This window comes from Globicephala melas, chromosome 2, assembly GCF_963455315.2.
Source record: "Globicephala melas chromosome 2, mGloMel1.2, whole genome shotgun sequence".
Lineage (NCBI taxonomy): Eukaryota > Metazoa > Chordata > Mammalia > Artiodactyla > Delphinidae > Globicephala > Globicephala melas.
The window spans coordinates 159,186,202-159,207,349 of record NC_083315.2 but is presented as its reverse complement, the minus strand read 5'-3'; positions in this window follow the sequence as shown (position 1 = coordinate 159,207,349).

Genomic DNA, 21,148 nt, shown 5'->3' with positions numbered 1-21,148 from the left:
GACACCTACACCCTAACCCCGAAACCTGCGAATACATTACCTTCAGTGGAAAAAGGGATTTTGCAGATGTGATTAAGGTTAAGGACTCTGAGTTGGGGAGATTATCCTGGTTTATCCAGATGAGCCCAAACCAATCACATGATTCTTGGCTATTGTCCGAGAGGGGATGTGACTATGGCAGAATGGTCAGAGAGATTCAACGATGCTGCCGGCTTTGAAGATGGAAGGAGTCCACAGCTAAAGAACGGCGGTTACCTCCAGAAGCTGGAAGACCCAAGGAAATGAATTATTTGCTAGAGATTCTAAAAAGGAGAGCAGCCCTGCTGACATTTGATATTAGTCCTGGAAGACTCATGTCAGACTCCTAGTCTATAGAAATGTAAGATTTCTATTTGTGTGGTTTTAAGCCAATAAGTTTGTGTCAATTTGTTATAGCAGAAGTAAAAATCTAATACAATGCCTTATTGGCTTTTGTCTTGAAAATCCCCCAATTCCACATTTAATATATTCTATATTTAAATCCTGATAATCATATATTGGTGTTGTTTAAAAGTGAGGTGCATTCATACCAGAGATTCTGTCTTCCAAATGTGTGTATTTGATATACTTCAGAAAAACCTCTCAATTCACTGCTTGAACAAAGGATTTTGTAACTAACTCCTATGCTCCTTTAACACAATAGAAATCAGAGCATGTGAGAGCCCATGCCATCTACTTTAGTCAAAATCTGAATGACGCATTGCATAAGTAACAGCATAATAGAGCCTTCATATTATAATCTGGGTAGATGTATGCTGTACTTTGAAAATCAAATATTGTTCCCTTTGACATTTTGACAAGTAATTTTGACAACAATATACATTTGGCTAACTCATGAATGTAGTACTTCTCATCCTTTTGATTGTGCAGGGTTTGCACTATGCTAAGAATGACAACAATTATAGAACTGACTTGCATCTGCCAAGTGAACAGATGGTCTTGTAGTTTAGGGGAACAATGGTGAAGGAAGAAAAGGCGAAGGGGAGGGGGTGGAGGGAGCTGGTGGGCTGGGATAAAGATCTTACAATTCAAAATAGTGCTAATAAAACTAAAGATGAAGACAAAGGCATGTTACCATGTATTACTGAGATGTATTTTTTTTTTTTTGAGATGTATTTTTAAAAAGAGGAGAAAGGTCTTGCTTATTGCACTCTTCTTACATCCTGGTATTGATTCTAATTCCAGTGTAGCTGACACCAATGAGCAATAAAATTATAATGTTGACACTCTCATTTTTAGAAACAATTATTTTAATGTGTTGTCAATGTGAGTTTGACATGGGATGACTCTTTGCCTTTAGGGATCTATATATTTCCGTTTTAATTTTTAGTTTGTGAAACAGAGCACAAATAAGAACTAAGACTTCACTTTCATAAACTTCAAATATTTTATATGGAATCCCTTCATAGGAACAGTGAGGTAATTGTTTTAGCTTTTTTAAGTGGTTTTACATTCACTGCATGAAGTGGAATAAAGGTGTCTTCTTGGAAGGATCTTCACTAAATAGGTTGTGTGTGTGTGTGTGTGTATGTGTGTGTGAAAACATGAGTGTGCATTTGTGTGTTACGTAATGCATAAAGATGGTCCTGCTTGCTTGCTTTGAGGTGTCTAGATCACATTTGCTATTCTATTTTTGAATTTAAAACTATTTAAAGGATCCCCTTGTTTGCAGTTTTCTGGTAGAGAAAATCGAATTGCCATTTGAGTTATGTTGAGGTGAGAGTCTATATGTACATACATATGTATATAGTCTTAAAAATTATTCAGGACTTTCCTGGTGGTGCAGTCGTTAAGAATCCGCCTACCAATGCAGGGGACACGGGTTTGAGCCCTGGTCCAGGAAGACCCCACATTCTGTGAAGCAGCTAAGCCCATGCACCACAACTAGTGAAGCCCGTGTGCCTAGAGCCTGTGCTCCGCAACAAGAGAAGCCACCACAATGAGACACCTGCGCACCGCAATGAAGAATAGCCCCACTCTCCACAACTAGAGAAAAGCCCGCACACAGCAACAAAGACCTATCACAGCCAAAAATAAATAAATAAAAATAAATTTTAAAAAAGAACAAAACTATTCAGATATTTATTTTCTTTATTTTGAATAATACTTATGGTACTTAATTACCAAACTAAATTATAATAACTCACATTTATTAAATATTTTGTTAGACACTGTGCTAAATATTTTATCAAATATTATTTAAAACTCATATTGCCACTCTGAGGTGGGTACGGGGCATTATTGTTTCTCTTTTGAAAGATGAGGCTTTCAAAGTTTGAGAGACTTACCTAAAGCTACATATTTAATAAATAGGGAGTAGAGACAGAAAGCTAGATTTATCTAACTCCAAATTCTCTCCCTAACTGTTTGAATTCGTTAGGGTACCTAGGCAATGAGAACACTCAGACACTAAATGTCAGTGGTTTAACACAGTAGATATTGTTCACTCATGTAAGGGTGATGTGCTGGGGTTCGTGTCTGCAGGATCACGATCTCCAAATGATCACACACAGACCCAGGCTCCTTGGGTCTTGAAGCTCAACCATCACCTAGGTAGGATGTTACTATGGTCTCTATTTCCAGATGGAGGAAGAGGCGTGGAGAGCATCTCTGGGGGGGACTTCACAAGTCAGGTGTGAATTTGACAAAAACACTTCTGCTTGTGTTCCTTTAGAGAAAACTTAGTCACATAGAGACTTCCAACCTCAAAGGAGGCTAGAAAATAACCTAGATGTTCGACCAGATGGAAGGAGGAATTTTAGTGAGCACACAGCCATCTCTTTAGCACCATTGTTTGGTGTGTTTTATTAGTGAGTTTAGGCATGATAAGAAACTTTCAGATTAGATATTCAGTGATTTGTGGGTTGCCTTAGACTATTTTTCTCAGCCATACCTAGCCCACAGTACAAACTTATAACAGCATTTTGTCCTCTCTTGCTTTGCCTCCAAGAATTGCTTGATTGATTCAAATAGTTCAAAGGGCTCCTTGAGACTTGTATTCTTTACGTTGAATGGAAGACAACATTTAGAGGTTGGGGAAATGGTGAAATGCAAGTTCTGTTGCCCTTAGCATTGTCACTTATGCTTCCTCTTACTATTTTAAAGGTCTTTGGTATTAGAAGTTATACTGAAATAATTCTGTATCCTCATTGAATTTGTTTAAATTAAATTTAATAAAGATTTTCAAGATTTAGGTAATTCAAAATAATAATCTGCAGTGCCTACTTGTTTTTCAATGATCCCTAACATCATATTCATTATTAAAACAGGCCATAATAGAGACCAGAAGCAGCTCAGCTATTTTTGACTACTTGGAATGTGAGAAAGGCAATTTACAATCTCACCATGATCATAATAGTACTGATAAATGCAACAGTAACTTATTTTTCCATCATTGTCTTCAAATGAAATGCTTCATATAGGTAAGTTTTCTACATAGACAATACAAAACTTAACAGTAAAAAGCAGATGTCTTTCTAAAATATTTTGCATTCATTCTTTATAATGTAAACTTTCTGTGAAGTCTTAAGTTTGTAAGTGTGAATATCCATTATTGTTTTAGTCTCTAAGATAATATGGTACTGCCCTTCTTCAGCTAGATATGTCCCTGTTTTTACTTGTCCCAGACTTCTTATGTGTCTTGAATTTTTGTTTTTGTTTTTTACAGTTTTTTCCTTTGATTTAATTTGTCACATTTTTCTTTTTATATATTTCAGATTTTTATGTTCAATATGTGCCATACTGCATTAATTATACATAGTATTATACATTGAATAAATATTATATGAATTACATTTATATATTTCCACCAACCTTGCTAATCTAAAGGGAGCAGATCAGTCTGAATCATGTTAATGATGAGGATCTAAAATGAAAGCAATTTGCTCTCTGAAAAGCTTTCCTGTGTGTGATGAACACAAACTTAAGGCACGAACTAAGTCCTTGTACAACTATTTTGGTCTTTTTATACAAAGGTGGGGGAGACATGTTTTGTTTCGTATCTTCATTTGTTTAAAGAGAATGGTGGAGCAATAAATAAATGGCAGGTTATTTTACGGCTGTAGGATCCACATAACTGAAGTCAGTCCAGTAGACTGCAAAAGACCTTTGAATTTATCTTTTGAATAATTTCAGTATTATTGATCCACTTTCATTTTCTTCTCTCTGCCTTATTTGAATATCTGTATATTTTAAAGTAAAACCTGAGCATAGATTTCTCATTCTTTGGGCGAGGGACTATTTGCCCTTTTCCTCAGTATTCCAATAGATTAATTGCCTTTTGCAAAATTACACCCCTGTTTGACACTTTCAGTAGCATTCCTCCCTCTCCACCACTCACACAGAGTTACTCTTAGGTCTTTTTCTTCCTATTTTTCATCTCATCTTACAGGTTTTGTTGTTGTTTTTAAATTTTTAAAAATTTTTATTTTTTTAGTTGAAGTATAGTTGATTTACAATGTTGTGTTAATTTCAGCTATACAACAAAGTGACTCAGTTATACATATATATACATTCTTTTTTGTATTATTTTCCATTTAGGTTTATTCCAGGACATTGAATATAGTTCCCTGTGCTATACAGTAGGACCTTGTTGTTTATTTATTCTATATGTAATAGTTTGCATCTACTAACCCCAAACTCCTAGTCTATCCTTCCCCTCTCCTTCTTTGGCAACCACAATTCTGTTCTCTATAGCTGTGAGTCTGTTTCTGCTTCTTAGATAGGTTCCTTTGTGTCATATTTTAGAATCCACATATAAGTGACATCACTTCACTTGTTACTTTTCTAAATAGTGGCTATTTCCTTTTCAACTGTGGGTGAATGTCTCATAATTCTTCCCTCAATATTGTTTTTCTCCAGAAAATACAAAATACTTTAAAACTGTGTCTTCTGTATTTTCCATCAATACCCAGCCTTCTTATTGTAAGGAGGCATCTTACTATATTCTGAAAAATAAATGGCACAGCTATTATTATGGATTTGGGTAGAGGCTCAAACATACTTCTGTGGGGGGAGAGATTGCATGTGACGGTCCCAGTTCTATCTTCCTTGACTCTTTTCTTCTGTAGCATCCTATTCTGTTATTACAAATCCACCCTATTCTGTTATTACAAATAACCTAATTCTATCTATTATTAAAAATTTCCCACCAGAGAAATTCTGGTATCGGTCATAAAATATTGGGAATTTAAAATAATTTATTAAACTTAGACTAAGTACAAAACACTCCTGTGAGCATTGCACATGTAGAAACTTACTCTTATCATTATAACACACATAGAAAAATATTCCTGTTTTACATATGAAAAATCCAAGGCACAGAGAGATCTAAATATTAGTCAAATCAGTACATCACTGCATCGGGTCTCAGGCAGCCCAGATCTGCAGTAATGTTCCATAAGGGGTAGAGATTAACTTCAATGTGGACCCCCTACTCCACATTGCATTATGAATTAGTGACACATATTTTTAAATTTAACTTCTTTCCTAACTATATAATGAAAACCTTTGTTTTATTTTAAAGAATTACAAGCATCAAAGAGCTCACAGGGACATATCTGTGGACAAGAGCCCTTTTGATTGCCTGAGATTTTATCCCATATGTGGCTACTTCTACAGTGCCAGGCTTACGTAACTTTCCTAATTATTTCCTACAGCAGTCTGACCTTGAGATACAAAATCAAGGGGCTGTGTTTGATTCACCCATCACTCCTTCATCCACTGATGCATTTACCCATTTTATCATTATTCCTTTATTTAGCAAACACATACTAATGAATACTACCTGGTCCTTAAGCACTGTAGTTGTTTCCAGTTTGATTGTTTGCTAAGAGGAATGTGATACAATTCTTGACTTAAGGGAGCTCACAGGATTTAGGAAAGGTAGACACATAAAGAGCTAGAGTGCAACTGATAAGTGTCACAACAGATATATGAACAGATTCCTATGGGAACTTAAGGGAGAGAGGAACTTGCTCTATTGGTTGTCTTGGGGGGTCGAATGAAGGTTTTATAGAAAGGCAAGAGAACCAAATCTTGCTGAATATGTAAAATTTCATCACATGAGAAGGAGAAATATATCTTATCAAGCATGCTCAGGAGCATGAAAGGGTCAAGTGTGTTCAGGAATTGTTGAAAATTTCAGAGTGGTTTACTATAGGATAACTAGAGTAAAAGTTAGGGTAACTGATGTAAGATAAGGTGAGTGAGAAAAGCCAGGGACCAACTGTGAAGGGCCTTTTGCCACCTACAAGGTACAGAATATTCCTTGTATTATGGACGTGACATGATTGCCTCAGTTCCAACCTGGGTGAAGAAATGGAATTGTGTGAGAAATGGGAAGAAGATGAAGAAGTTACATGGGAGGGGATGAGTTCCAGGAGTCATGTGGAGGTGGTAGAAATGAAAGTGGTGAAGAAATCTGAGAACTATTTAGGGCTAGAATTAACAGAGGTGAATAGATGTGAAAGGTGAGGGAGCAGCAGAAGTGCAAGGTGAAAATTCTATCAAAGGGCATAGGGAATACAGGAAAAAGGAAGCTCTGAAAGAAGTTGATAATGCATTCAATATCCAGCATGCTTAACTAGAGGTGCTTGTAAGCATTCTAGGTAGAAGAGTCCAACACATGTGAGTGTAGAATGCAAGAGAAAAAATGGGGGATGGAAATACACATGGAAGAGCTTTTATCCAATTAATGATAATTGAAGCCAATAGAAGTTAATAAAACTGTACAGGAAAGAGTACAGAGAGGGAACTGAGAAGAGAACTGAGGACTCTTTGCTAGAATTGAAGTGGCAGATTGAACTGTTTCACAAGTGACAACTTAAGGAACACTTAATGGAATGCTTGATGGATATAAAGAATAGAGTTTCCTCTATTCATATGTCTTGAAATGTTTTTTTTTTTTTTTTTACCAAGCTATTGGTGCTAAAATTTTAAATCAGCTATGTGATAGCATGAGTATTTATTTGCTTTTCTATAAGTATCTGCTCCCCTGAATATTGTTCTTTGAAGCAGGGACTCTATGAGTGTAATTTCTATATGATTTAAAAACTCTCAGTTCTCAGGATGTGTCTGTGACGGAGTTTATTCGTCAATCAGTTTTAGGCTTAGAAGGAGGCACTTTCCTTTAAAGCAACAGCAGATATTTTAAATGGCTTTTAACATTAGAGAGGATCTTGAACTAGGAATTAAAAGACTTTGGAGTTTTATTCTGCCTGTGTCCATAACTTACTCTGTGAAGCAATCAAGCTACAGCACCTCTTTGCTCTAAAATGGGCTGTAAAATGATGCAAGTGACCACAATGATCTTTCAGATGGCTTTTGACCCTATACTTCTATGAGACTCTTCCCTCACTGTTTTGAAATTTTGCTATCTAGTCTCAATTTTCCCTTTCCTCTAAACATGGCCTTTATGAAGTTATCACAATATTGAGACTCAAAACAGAGTAACTTAGCTTTGCCTCCTGCCATCTAGTTTTCAGACCTTGACTGGTCTAGATTTTCTAATTAAAAGTTAAGTCAAGGTAAGAATCAAGCTTGTACTGGCATTCAGGGCACAAAACAATATACACTTCAATATTTTCCATTGAGAAGTTTTACATTAAGTAGGATAATTTCTGTATATATTCTCATGAATGGCTTAACAATAAATAAAGATCGAAGCTCTTCTCTGATCATGATAGAATTATGTAAAGAAGTAGTTCTTTTGTATCCATACTGCAAAGCCACTCTCTTTTCCTTCATCATAATATATATGTATATAAAATAGATATGTTAAATATATATTTATTTTAATATATAAATATCATATATAACATGTATGTATAGTATACAATATATTAATATATATTCACTTGATTTTAATCAATTTTTACTTGCCTATAAAATAAATATAAGTTAACTTGTAGAAATTTTTGTCATTTCAAAAATGAGTTTTAAAAACTGTTGTATTGGTAATTAATACAGAAAGAATCTTATGAGCATTTGTACCACCACTTATTTTGCTTTAAATCTTAATATTTTTACCTATATTGACATTTCACAGGACTAAACTGAGCCTGAACCTTAGAAAGCTTTTTGGCTTTTAGATGACAGTGATGATATTCAGATGTGATAGAGAATGATAAAGCATTATAACATTGTGTATGATCTATAAAACTTTGAAAAAATATACAATGTGAGCCAATTTACAACAGTTTTTGATCTTTGCTTCCAAAAGCACCTTAAAGTAAATATTCCAGGATTAACCAAACTTAAATTGATTCTAGGCTCTTTGAAATCAGGTATTGGGTCTTATTTTCTTTGTATCTCTAAAATCTAGCCCAGTGGGCAAGATATTCATAGACATTTAATAAAATTCGCTAAATAATGTCAAATCAGAATTGCAAATACTTGATTTTTCACAGGTATAATTGTTCCCTCACCACACATTTATGTGTGCCTACTATGTGCTAGGCACCATCATATACACATGGGGGAGACAAAGCATGGCATTCAGGGTGCTTTTAGGCATCAAAAGTTATAAAAAGCATTTAAGAGGTCATTTGCAAGCAAGTGTGATGTCAGAGTAGAGAGAAAGCACATGTTGTTTTGGGGAGGTCATAACAAGGGAGGCTTACTTTATACAGGTGGTTATTCAGTTGTTGCCTTGTCCAGAAACCTGGGACTACATTGCATCACTAGATATGTTCGCAGAGTCAGGAAGCCATGGGGTATGGGTGCCCCACTGTCTTAGCCCTTTCTGGTTGAGCTAACAGAATACCACAGTCGGGGCAGGTTATAAACAACAGAAATTTATCTTTTATAGTTTTGGAGTCTGAAAGCCTGAGATAAATGTACCAGCATGGTGAGGTGAAGGCCCTCTTCCATATTGAAGACTTCTTATTATGTCTTCACATGCTGGAAGGGGATGGGTAGCACTCTGGGGTCTCTTTTATAAGGACATCTCACTCACAAGGCCTTCCCCCTTACACTCTAAGAACTTCCCAACGGCCCCACCTCCTAATACCATCACATTGGGCATTAGGATTCCAACATATGAGTTTTACGGGGACACAAACGTTCAGACCATAGCACCCACTCTCTACATTATAATGAAATCTTCACTTCAACATTAAAATACAATGTCCCAGTGTACCATTATAATTGTTCAGAGACGTTACAGATTATGAATGAGCTCTATATCCTACCAAACACAAGTCTTCGTTCCAGTTTTTCTACTACAGTGTGAAAAAAATCAAGATCGTGAAAAATTAACAAAAAATACAGTCTGTGTACCGCCATTAGCACAGACATTCCAGTAAGTACTATGTCAGACCATTCCTCCCTGGCACAGCTCCCATACCTTGTAATGATGTTGACCTGCAAATCCCAGAAGTTATGCAAGAAGAGTTTATTTAACTGCAAAATAAAAGTCTATTTGGGAAGAACTTCAGACAAGATAATGCTGCTTTATGGAGACTTGGTGAACTGTTTGTAAAGCAATGAACATGGTTTTATTTTTTGGTAAAGCAGAGTGGTGACTGCTCAAGTTTATTTGTGTGTGTGTGTGTGTGTGTGTGTGTGTGTGTGTGTGTGTGTGTGTGTGTCTTTGCTTCCTGTGGGAGCTGGAGCTTTCTTGGTAGACCCTAAAAAACCAATTTTCCAGCATCAGTGGTTGTGATCATCAAAGTCATGTTAAGTTTATGGGCTTCTCTCCTTTGATTTATTGGCTCAAGTTACAATGTTTTTAAGGCTTTCATTTGTGTTCATAAGGGAAAGTCAGAGTGATTTAATATAAAACATTGTTTACGTTTTATAAAGTGAAATCTGAAAAATACTATAACACTTCACTTCAAATATCATTTCATGTCTACAGAATTAGGATGAACATTTTAGATAATAGAAAAATACAAAATAGTCATTAAGACCTCAAAATTTCCATAAGTTCAATACTAGAAATGTTATTCTCTCAAAATAGACAGAGTAGAGGGGACTCCTTTAACTAGTTGGGCTTCTGTGGTACATATGCAGGATGAAATGCAATATGGGATGGATCTCTGGGGAAAAGTGTCCCTTCTACAAGCCTCTGACATTTGGCTTCATCATCTAGTGATGCCAAATTAGTAATTTATGCCTTGAAAAGAAATTAATAATTTAACAATATAGAAATTCTCTAGTCCTCAGCAATAACAGGTTACCATCCAGTGTCTAAAATATGTAGGTATTTCGCTAAGAGATAAAGAGCACAGAGAGTAGGAGTAGGTGTGGTTCAACCGAGTCATTGAGCTTGACCACAGGTTCAAAACAAACTTCAAATCAATTTGTTTAGTCTGGTTTGCTTTGTTTTTACACTTCAATTCTTCTATTGTACTTAACATCAACTGTATCTGTCAGTGAAAGCAAAATCTCTCCTCAATAATCCAGGCATTTTTACAAAAAAATGAGGCTTAAACACACTTTGGGTATAATCTGTTCTATATTTATATGTATTAACTTAAATAATTTTTCCTAATAATTCAGTGGAGAAAAAAAGTAGTCATGTTAACAAAGGGTGCTAGAGCAATTGGGTATCCATACACAAATAAAAAATGAAATTAAATCCATAGCTCACACTGTATTAAAAAGTAACTTAAAGTGGATCAAAGAAGGAAATATGAAATATAAAATTATAAAGCTTCTAGAAAAAAACAGGAGAAAACCTTTGGGATCTGGGGTTAAGCAAAGATTTCTTAGGTATAACAACAAATCAAGGTCTATAAAAGAAAAAAATGGACTTCATCAAAATTAAAAACTTCTGTTCTTCAGGAAACACTGTTAAGGGAATGAAAAGACAAACCACAGAGTGGGATAAAATATTTGCAAATCACATATCTGATGTAGGATTTGTATATGGAAAACATAATGAAATTCCAAAACTTAACAAGAAAACAAACAACCCAATTTTTTAAAATGGATAAAGGTTCAAACAGTCATTCCACCAAAGAAGAGATATGAATGGTAAGCAAGCCCGTGACAAGAAATACAACATCATTTGTTACTATAGAAATGCAAATTAAAACCACATGAGATACCACTGTGCATGTGGTACTAAAACGGCTGAAATTAAAAAGACTGATCATACCAAATGGAGAGAATGTGGAGGTACTAGGAACTCTCATACACTGCTGATGGGAATGTAAGGTGATACACTTTTAAAAATCATTTGGGGGCTTCCCTGGTGGCGCAGTGCTTGAGCGTCCGCCTGCCGATGCAGGGGACACGGGTCCGTGTCCCGGTCTGGGAAGATCCCACATGCCGCGGAGCGGCTGGGCCCGTAAGCCATGGCCGCTGAGCCTGCGCGTCTGGAGCCTGTGCTCCGGAATGGGAGAGGCCACAACAGTGAGAGGCCTGCGTACCGCAAAAAAAAAAAAAAAAATCATTTGGAAGTGTCTTAAAAAGTTATATGTACACCAACCATATGAAACCTCCACTCTACCCAAGAGGAAAGGTAATGTATGGCCAAACAATGACTTGTACACAAATTCGTATAGTGGCTTTGTTATAGTAAAGCTGGAAACAACCAAAGTGTGCCAACTGATGAATGGATAAAGAAATTTTAGTATAATCATACAATATAATACTACTTGCATTAAAAGGAATTAACTATTGATTCATACTCCAACATAAATGTATGTCAAAATAATTATGTTGAATGAAAGAAGACAAAGGAAAGAGAGTACTTACTGCATGATTGTATTTATATAAAATTTAAGAAAATAAAACAAATATTGACAGAAAATAAACCAGTGGTTTCCTAAAAGAAGAGCTAGAGAGAGGGATTATAAAAAGGTATAAGGAAACATTTCAGAATGATGGATAAGTTCATTATTTTGACCGTGGTGATAGTTTCAAATTCATAAAATTGCACAATCAAAATACATGCAGTTTATGCCTATCAATTGTACCGCAGTAGAGTTGTTAAAATTTTTCTTGCTAAGAGTCTCACAATCTGGGAGTCACCTAGGTCTCTGAAGTTCTTGAATTATAGAAGTGGTTTTATTATAAAAGATGCTTTCTCAATTCTATGCTATATATTTTTCATATAAATATTTCTCACATCCATGATTTATATGTATGTGTGTGTTTATTTATATATGTCATCTACAGAGTGTATCTATGTAAACAAGACAGATGATTTTGACTAGCTACTGATTGTTGACTTCATTTTGTTTCTGACTTGATGTTTATAAAACTGTAGAAAGGAACATAGTAACTGAGGCTACTAGTCACATGTGGGCTATAATTCTCTTTTTCCTCTTTCCCAAGGAGAAAAGAGCAACTCAAATGCCATAAGCATGAACTCTGAAAAGTTCTCCATCCTATCTACTATATATGGCATTGTTGGAGGAGTTTGACACCAGTAACAAGACACTGGTATTAGAATGGGTACAGTACTGTAGTGAACTGGAATTCGGAATTTTGCAACCCTCCCATGTAGAAAAACTAGTAACACTCTCTTCCTTTTTTTCTGGTTCAACAATGCTATGATTTCTTTTTTCTCTTTATGGTTAATCAAAATTAAAATTTGTAATAAAATTTGAAAATTAAAGATTTTATCAATATATACAACATAAAATACTATGAAGGAAACAGTGAAATTGTAACTGAGTTTCACCTTTTAAAAGATTATTGACAAGGATTGAGTCAACTCATTTTCACAAGTGGCTCTTAATCAGGGGTACACATCAGATTTAAAGGTTGGGCTTGGGCAAAGGAAGATAAAACCTGGAAAAGTCTCAAAAGTGATTTGACATGAACTGCCGGTAAATAAACACTGATTTAGAAGAAAGAAATTAAAGGGAAACATGTCTCCATAACTAAATAATGGAAGGACCACAATTATCTCATCAGCTCCCATTCTGATGTTTGAATAAATACCGTAACCTCAAGCATGGGATAGATTATGCTCCAGTGGATCCAAAAACTATTTTGTGTATTGACAAAGCTGCATCTCAGCCAGGTGGGAGGGAGGATGTAGATTATAAAAATGCCTTTGATATGAGCCAATTTCACCACAATTGTGCTCTGACATAAGTCCCAGAAGCCTGATATTATGAATTTAAGTATTTGAGTATTTCATATTGATTTCAAGGAAGTTTCAGTTCTTATATACATGGGAAATCATGGGGTTCAGTTGATTTGAATCTATTGAGCTCTGATATAAACATACTACTTGAAAACCTCAGTAGCCCTGGAGTTGTGGGTCTGCACAATGCATTGAGTTGCCTGATGCAGAGAAGTTAGAGACAATTTTAGAGCTTGAGGGTATTTCATGTTATTATCTGTAGTAATGTTTGTTCTTCATAGGGCTTATAACTTGATTAATAATCTGAACCCAAAGCTCTATGGCAAATGTTTTAAGTATATTTTCCCTTTTGGTGTTCACAACAGCCCTGTGAGGTAGGTATTATTATTGCATGTTATACTTGCGGACACTGAGGGGTTGAGAAGACCAGGTTCTTGCCAAAGGAAATGCATTTGCAAAGGTGCAGGGCCAGGATTTTGATCCCTATCTGTTCAACGGCAAATCTCTACCAGCTTTGCTTGAATTTTGAGAACTATTTTGCAGCAAACCTGTGTTTACAGCCCAGACCTCTTGTTCTAAAACTTTGGAATCTGAAAGAGGTGCAAGTCTTTCTGCGTCTCAGGTTGGTCCTGGTCTGTTGTGTGCTGGAGAAGCTGGAGCGTCCCAAGGCTCTTTGGAACCTCTGTTGTTACTGAGCAAAAGGCTGAGCAGGCGTCCCAACAGTCTAAAACTCTGAATCTTTCTTCCAGGAGTTCCTGGAGTATAACAGAGCTAGAAAGGGCTCTCAGGGTGAAACTCAGGTGATGTTAAAGAGGAGAAAACAATGGCTTTATTTTAACATTTGAAGGAAATTTGGGGAAGAACAAACATTACAGGGTGACCCTTGTTTCCATTGCTTCTATGCAATGTACTCTAATAATTATCAATGTCATCATCATGGATTTTGAACACCTTGCTGTGCAATGGTTTCTTTATTCATATTTGTAATGGTTAACTTTATGTGTCAGCTTTACTGGCCATGGGATTCCCGGATTAAACACTATTTCACTGGGTGTGTCTGGAAGGGCATTGCTTGATGAGATTAGCATCCGTGGACTCAGTAAAGTAGATTTCCCTCCTTAGTGTGGGCATCTTTCAATTTATTGAGGGCCTGAACAGAAAAAAAAAAAGACAGAGGAAGGAAGAATTCACTGCTTTTTTCCTGTCCCACTGGTTGAGCTGGGGACATCTCATTTCAACCTCTATGGTCCATGGACTGGAACTTACACCATCAGTGGCCCTGGTTTTCAGGTCTTCGGACTCAGACTAAATTACACCACAAGCTTTCCCGGGTCTCCAACTTGCAGATGGTGGACCATGGAACTTAGCCTGCATAATCATGTGAACAAATTCCTCATAAAAAAATCCTCCTATATATATACATATATATATATTTAGCTCTTTCCTTATGATTGCAAAAGCATTGACTGATTTCTTTGAGGAAAATTTTTCTAACTCTAAAGGTCAAGTGCTAAATGACTGATTGTGTAGATTCATGGTTAACATTCACCTCATTTCTGGTATGAGAACTCTAGGAACAAACTTGGTCTTTAGGCTGCAATAAAATGTGATTTAAAGATGCTATTTATTTCTCACTACTCTGATTAATTGCTCATCTGGATAGCCGATTACCACATTGTCAGAAATATTAATCAGTAGCCAGTTAAACAATACCTCTGATTTGGTTTAGGAGCACTTAGCCAAGAGTGAGGAAAAATGTGTGAAATACCCACTGGCAGCCAACCTCCATGATCACTGTTGAAATCTCATCAGAGCTTGTTTTGACATTGTCCCAAAAATCAGATTTCTGGAACTTAAGGAAATGGGGTTATTTAATTTAGCAAGTTCTGTATTCTGTGCCAATACAGAGTTGGCACTCTGTATTCTGTGGCAAGGAGAAATCTCCTGCAGGACTAGATCATAATTGTGGGCAGATTTTGTAGAAAATTCAGAAAATATGGATGAGGTTAATATAATACATTAACTATATATATGTATATAGTATATATAGTATATATATATATACTATATATATAGTATAGTGTATATATATAGTATATATAGTATATATATAGTGTATATATATATCAAATATATATATCAATTTCTTTAGCTGCTTTAATAACAACAAAATTCCCCGAGGCAGACGATGTCTTGCCTTCTATTCCAGTTGTAAATCGCTATGTATAAAAACAATCTAAAATGTAGTGGCATAAAACTACACATTATTTCTGACAAAACTTTGGGTTGGCTGGGCAACTCTTCTGCTGTTCTCCCCTTAGGTTACTTGTGTGCCCACCTTCAGCTAGTGGGTCTGTTGGGACTGGGCTCAGCTAGAGTATCAGGATGGCTGGACATCGCTCTTATTGTGGACTCAATGTCTTTCTTCCCACACAGTCACTAATCTTTCAGTAGCCTAAACCAGGCATCTAACATAGTGGCTAGGTCCCAAAAGGGACTGTTCTAAGATAACTAAACCTCTAGATGTTCTGCTAGCACCACATATTATAATGTCCCATTGGCCAAGGAAAGTCACATGGCCAAGGCAACCATCAGGGTGTGAACTGCAGGAAGCATGGTTCACTGCTGACCACTATAACATAGCTTTTGAGTAGTGGCTCCAGACGCTGAGCCACTTACCAAACCTTTCTGACATCTGTTTCCACTTCGGTAATTCGGCTTTAAATGTAGTACCTCTTTCATGGCAACTGGTTAAAGACGTGTTTGGAATGGAGCCTGGCACATAATAATGGCTATACAAATCTGTATCCTTACTATCTCATCATTATCAGCATCATCATTGTTATTGTTACTGAGTTTTTGTGCAGTATTTTTACTTTGCTATAGTATTAGATAATATATTAATTCATCTATAGTGTCCCCAACTCCTGAGACATGACTCTAGCTTGTAGGAAGTGACAGTCTAGAGAAGATGACACACAATAATGCAGAATTCCAGTACAAGATGCTTTAAGAGGGGTTGGGAAGGGGCATTTTAGGGAGGAGCAAAGGTATGTTTTCTAGACTTCCTCTATTTAAGACACATTACACCTGTCACAAACTAATGCATATTTATGTTATGTAAGATTTTAACATACAAGCAGAGAAACCATCTCTAAATATGTCTAAATAAGCTTACAGGTTTTAAGTTCATTATCAATCACTTCACCCTTTTGTTAAATATGCAAAATTTTTAATGGTTCAAAATTCAGCATTGCACATGTACTGGAATGAAGTCTGTCTCTCATTCTGAGTAAAGGTCTAGAACTAAGAAAACAGAGATGAAAATGCCACCTGATTTCTAAGCAATTCAACTGAATCAGTACTGTTATAAAATCTTCCTATACATTCCAGAGAGTGGTTTCTTATAATGTGAAACAGGATCTGGTCTACATAAAAGGAAATAATAAAAATAAGAGTGAACATTTATTCAAAGCTTGCCATGTGCAGGTTTTACACTCTGAGTTTTGCATGTGATTCTTTTTTTTTTTGCGATACGCAGGCCTCTCACTGTTGTGGCCTCTCCCGTTGCGGAGCACAGGCTGCGGACGCGCAGGCTCAGCGGCCATGGCTCATGGGCCCAGCTGCTCTGCGGCATGTGGGATCTTCCCGGACTGGGGCACGAACCTGTGTTCCCTGCATCGGCAGGCGGACTCTCAACCACTGCACCACCAGGGAAGCCCTTGCATGTGATTCTTTTTGAGAGTTCTCTATCTGGGTTGTGGGTGTTTTTTGCAACTGATTGTGGTAGATTATATTGGTGTTCACAGATCTTCATTCTCCCACCCCTATCATGGGACATGTATTCTCACCCTGTTCACTCACATTGGGCTCAGCCCTGTGATGTGCTTTAGCCAATAGAATGTGACACAGCACAAACCACATCCCAGCAGAAGGTTTACTGTCACCATGTGGTTGTCCTGTCTCTCTTGTTCTTTCCCTCTGCCATGAAAATGGGAAGACACCATTTTCCTCCCATTCAGGGGTGGTCCTTCAATCAGAATCTCAGAAAGAAGAGACCCCATAGCCTGGCAGCTTAGAGTAGTATCAACTGTTCTTCACCCTCATGTAACATGAGCAAGAAATAAATAGCTGTAGTTGAAATCCCTAGGACTTAGGAATTGTTCATTAGCACTGTTGCCTAAATTTAGGTTGAAATGTTTACCTCCCCTGAGTAGATTATTCAGAATCAAACTATGTCTCTGGGCGGCACCTCTTTGAACGATGGCACTGATTTGCAGCAGTTTTTATTCTTCTCCCCAGTAAACAGAAAGGAATTGATCTACGCATAGTCCAGTACAGCCACTCTCCCATGACAGCATATCCATAATAAAAAAATAATTTACAACTCAGTACGAAGAGGACAACTCAGTTTTAAGAATGGGCAAAAAAACCTCTACAGGCATGTCACAAAAGGAGATGTACGAATGACTAATAACCACAGGAAAAATGTTCAACACCATTAGTAATCAGAAAAATGTAAATTAAAAGTACAATGAGATACAACCAGAAACCTATTCAAATGACTGATAAAAGACTTACAATTCCCCAAAATGGCAAAGATGCAAAATAACGTGAACTTTCATGTTGCTGGTGGGACTGCAAAATGGAAATCTCTGACAGTTTCTTATAAAGTTAAACATAAAGTTACTATATCACCCAGAAATTTTACTCCTATGCATTCACTTAAAGTAATTGAAAATACGTATCTACAAAAACATACAGAAATATTCATATAAGCTTTATTCATAATAGTGACAAGCTGCAGAAAACCCAAATGCCCATCAGCAGGTGAACCGATAAATGAATTGTGTTACATTCATATAGTGAAATACAACTCAGCAATAGAGAAAAACAAAGTACTGATAGATGCAACAACACAGCTGTATCTCAAAAACACAGTGCTGAATAAAAAGTCAGACAAAAAAGACTACTTACTGTATGACCTCATTAATATAATCTTCTAGAATAGGCAGAACTAATGTTGAGTAACAGAGAGCAGATCACTCATTTTCTGGGCCTGGAGCTGGGCCTCCTGACAGCAAGGAGGCACAAGAAATCTCTTTGGTATGATGGACATAGTCTTGGTTGTAGTGGCAGTTACACAGATGCATAGATTTGTCCATAGGTGCATTTAATTGTGTGTAAATTATGCTACAAAACATTAATTTAATTATAAAATCGAATAACATGGTTTACCAGAATATTGGAATACCACCAATTGAAATAGCAGTAACTAACTCCTAAACGTGTGTTGTGGATCATTAACTGGGATGAATCTCTCCCATGATGAAACTGGCTGTGCCCTACAATGTCTCTAGAACATATCTGATTCTACATCTTCCTTCACCTTGTGGTTTCACCTTGTCCTTTTGATATTAACTAGGCCTTCCATAGATAGCTCCTATAATAAAATTGTATTATAGTAATTGGTGAAGGTTAAGGAAGTCCCATGAAGATCCCTATTGACGAAGCCAACTCTGGCAATCAATGTAGTAACCAGTATGGCAGCCTCCTAGTGTCTAGTACTCCTTAATGCTGACATGATGTTAAATCTCTGCTTTTCATTCAATTATCAGTCCCCTCCTATCCATCCTGACACAGCATGAGAGGTGCAAATCAAGTGTGACATCAAATAAAAGTTTTACTTTAAAAAAAATTTCAGACTTCCACTCTGACTCATAACCAATTCAAAAATTATTAATAAATCATTTTTTAAATGCTTCTATATTTTTTACTTTGATGGAAGTGTTTTGTGCCAAGTGACAAAGCAATGAGTTCTCATACACTACTTGTTTTCTAGTTGGCATTTTAAAATTATAATTACTATGCTAGAAAATACAAGCAATAAATTTTAAAATAGAATTCTAAGTGGATCTCAGATTTAGGTTTAAAAAGCAACCACGAAATAAAATAAAACCTGAATTCTCACTGAAACATACAGAAATAGTACTTTTCATAAGGACTGCAATGTAAAATCCCAGATGATTTTATTTATACAGTTATACTTGATATTTATGAAGAGAACCAAGTGAACTGAGGCATTATTTTCATGAGCAACAACATTATTCTTGTCTTTTGGCACAAAAACACCTACTAGTGATAAAAACAGTTTCAACCACAAGGAAATATTTTCCCTATTTCATCCATCTCTGTACTGAAAACTATTGGTTTCTCAGTATGCATTGGAGGAGAATCTATTGTTTTGGAGGAAAGGAAGTTATCAATATTGGTTAGTGGAAAAAGAATGAGGAAGTCATTGAAAACAAAATAATGAGTACAGGTTACAAAGACCCTGGGGAAAGACAAATTCATAAATGGTGACTATGTGAAGACACTCTTTGATTACAAATGTGAAAGGAAGCAAAAATCCAGTTGGCATTGGAAAAGTAGAACAGAAGGGCCAACTCAGACTTAACTATTTATATTGCCCTCTCAGTAGCCATGGCAATAGGGAACCCTTTCCATGGTAAAAAGAATTCAAATAATGTAAGCTTTCATTAGAGCTGAAGCCAGAAGGTACTTGTGGTTTGGGTAGCTCCATCTCGGGGAAGGCGGGATGTTTGGAGAGTATGGAAGAGGTTTACACTATATCCCAAAAGGGTGAAGCAGTGAAGGGAAATTTTATCAGTAAGTAAATTGAATTAATTTAGTATGTGTACTAAAGAGAGCTTATAATTACTGTTGACCTGTTTTTCTTCCTGCTGAACTAGTCAAGTCTGTGAAAATAATAAACAAATGAGCTGGATATTCACTGTAGTACTTTGAATAGTGGCCACCCAAAAGATATGTCCATCCAGAACCACAGAATGTGAATTTATTTGAGATCATTGTCTTTACAAATGGAAGTAAGGTAAGGCTCTTGAGACAAATTCATTCTGGATTAGGGTTTGTCCTAAATCCAATGACAAGTATACTTATAAGAGACAGAGAAGAAGATACACAGAGACACACAGAGAGACACAAAGGGAAAGGCCATGTGATGATGGTGGCAGAGATTGGAGTGATGCAGCTACAAGCCAAGAAACACAGGGATTGTTAGCAGCCACTAGAAATTTGGAGGGAGGCATGGAACAGATGCTCCCTTGGAGCCTCAGGAAGGAACCAAGCCTGCTGACACCTTTGATTTCACACCTCTGGACTTCAGAAATATGACAGCATGGATTTCTGTTGTTTTAAGCCACTGAATTTGTGATAATTTGTTACTAATATACTAATACATTCATTTTTTCATTCTTTTCCTACTGTATCAGCCCCTCGAGGGTTGTAAGAACTATATAAGATTCGTGTAAACACATGAAGAGCATTTGGTCAGAGCCTAAACATAAGAACCTCTTGATAAATCTTAGTCACTCTAGTACACTGCATAGAGGCGACCCAAAAAATATGTCCATCCATAACAACAGAATATGACCTTATTTGAAATAATTGTTTTTGCAGTTGGAACTGAGGTAATGAGCGTGAGATGAGGCCATTCAGGATTAGGATTTGTCCTAAATCCAATGACAAGTATATTTATAAGAGATAGAAAAGTAGAAGACACATAGAGATAAACAGAAAGACACAGAAGGTGATGGTCTTCCTTGGTGGGAGAGAAGGGGTGGTGATATTGCTATTATTTCCATTGCTAATAATTAATCTGGTCAATGTATTTTAAATAGCAACATCCATTTGCATGAGAAGTCTTAATGATATCACAGAGTTTAAGGAACTCCATTGAGCCCTTAAGTGTAATTGCAATGCTTATTTCAGACCTTACCAGTTAATAGGGGATGAAGTTGTGATTCCAGGAGCTGAGTTGAACTTGTCAGTCAAAGCCTGTAGCAGCATGGACCTGTCTGGTGAAACCAATTGGATCGATAATGGCCACTATGACTTCCACTTCTCTGAAAATGTCCAGTGTTTCTACAAGATCTCTCAGTGACTCTTTTAATCCTACTTCTAAAATGGTTTATAGTTGTGATGAAACACAGAATGAAAACTCTAACTTACCTTAGATGCAAATTAATAAAAACAAGGAGG